At 40.8% G+C, this 2111-nt stretch overlaps 1 non-coding gene across 1 annotated transcript; it reads left to right on the plus strand.

The window, feature by feature from the left end:
* Positions 1-1098: 1098 nt before the first annotated feature.
* Positions 1099-1260, plus strand: LOC140733812 (U1 spliceosomal RNA). The gene has a single exon (XR_012100371.1). It is a non-coding gene; the product is annotated as a U1 spliceosomal RNA (small nuclear RNA).
* The last annotated feature ends 851 nt before the right edge of the window (positions 1261-2111 follow it).

Below are 2111 nucleotides of genomic sequence, written 5' to 3' on the forward strand. Positions count from 1 at the left end.
CATCCTTATCAGTAACAATGATGTCATCCAGGTAACACTGAGTGCCTAGACACTGAGTAACCTGGTCCACAGCTTTCTGCCAGAGTGCAAGTACAGATGCTACTCCAAAAATAACCTATTATAGTCATAAAACCCTTTGTGAGTGTTTATGGTGAGAAACACTTTGGACCCTTTTTTCCATCTCCATCTGTAGGTAGGGCTCAACTAAGTCCATTTTACTGAAATGTTTCCCACCAGAAAGTTTTGCAAAGATATCATCTAACCTGGAGGTAGATGAATTTTCAGAACAGTTACAGATTGGCATTTGTGCTGTAAGCATTACTGAATCATGGCTGAAAGAAGATTATAGCTAGGTGCTTAATGTCCAAGGATACACATCGTTTTGAAAGGATAGGCAGAAAGGCAGAGTGAACGACAACGCTCTGTTGATAAGGAATTAAATCAAATCATTAAAAAGAGGTGACATAGGGTTGGAAGGCATTGAATCATTATGGATAGAGCTAAGGAACAGCAAGGGTAAAAAAAAACCTTGATGAGAGTTGTATACAGACCCCCAAACAGGAGTAAGGATGTAGCCTTCAAATTATAATGGGAGATAGAAAATGCATGCCAAATTGACAATGTTACAATAGTCATGGGGGATTTCAATATGCAGGTAGATTGGTAAATTCAGTTCAATGCTAGATTCCAGGAGGAGGAATTTTTGATGAGATGGCTTCTTAGGGCTCACTAGACGATTAGCTATTCTGGATTGGGTGTTGTGCAATGCAACTAAGTTGATTAGAGAGCTTAAGGTAAAAGAACCCTCAGTGACAAGTTATAATACTATGAATGAATTCACCCTGAAATTTGAGAAGGAGAAACTAAAGTCAGTATCAGTATTGCAGTGGAGTAAAGAGAATTGCAGAGGCATGAGAGAGGAGTTGGCCAGAATTGATTGGGAAAGAACACTGGCAGGGATGATGGCAGAGCAGTAATGGCTGGAATTTCTGGAAGCAGTTCGGAAGGCACAGTATATATACATCCCAAAGAGAAAGAAGTATTCTAAGGGAAGATGACACAACTGTGGCTAAGAAGAGAAGTGAAAATCAACATGATATACTTACCCGGCAGGCAACCATCGGTGATCAGGAGGGCCAAGATTGCAGTATGAGCCGATCCCATTGCACTTCAGGTGTGCTGACGCCTGGGATATCCTAAATGCAGGATACTCAACTGCAAAATTTGTGGTACTGGGAACTGTGTTTGCACTCTCCCCTGATACTGAAAAAAAGCCAACATGAAAGCCAAAGGGAAGGCATATTAAGTTCCAGGTGTCAGGGGGCATAACATGGTTACCATAACTAGAGAGAAGGTTCTTGGGAAACTGAAAGGTCTAAAGATAGATAAGTCACCTGGGCCAGATGGTGTACACACCAGAGTTCTGAAAAAATGTGGAAGCATTAATAATGATCCTTCAGGAATCACGAGATCCTGGAATGGTTCCAGAAGACTGGAAAATGATAAATGTCACTCCACTCTTCCAGAAGGGAGAGAGCCAGAAGAAAGGAAACTATAGGCCAGTTAGTCTGATCTCAGTGGCTGGGAAGATGTTAGAGTCGATTATGAAGAATGAAGTCTCAGGATACTTGGAGGCATATGATAAAATAGGCTGTAGTCAGCATGGCTTCTTTAATGGAAAATCTTGCCTGACAAATCTGTTGGAATCGTTTGAAGTAATCACAAGTAGAAAAGACACAGGAGAATCAGTTGATGTTGTGCACATGCATTTTCAGAAGACCTTTCACTAGATGCCACACATGAGGCTGCTTAAAAAACTACAAGCTCATAGTATTACAAGGAATATTCTGTCATGGATAAAGCAGTGGCTGATTGGCAGGAGGCAAACAGTGGGGATAAAGGGAACCTTTTCCAGTCAACTGCAGATGACTAATAGTGTTATACAGTGGTCTGTGTTGGGACTGATTATTTTTACATTACATTTCAATGATTTGGATGTTAGAATTGATGGTTTTGTTGCAAAGTTCGCAGAAGATATGAAGATAGATGGAGGGGCAGGTAGTTTTGAGGAAGTGAAGAGGCTACAGAAGGACTTAAGACAGATTAAAAGA

The sequence above is a fragment of the Hemitrygon akajei genome, chromosome 9 (assembly GCF_048418815.1).
Source record: "Hemitrygon akajei chromosome 9, sHemAka1.3, whole genome shotgun sequence".
Classification (NCBI taxonomy): Eukaryota; Metazoa; Chordata; class Chondrichthyes; order Myliobatiformes; family Dasyatidae; genus Hemitrygon; species Hemitrygon akajei.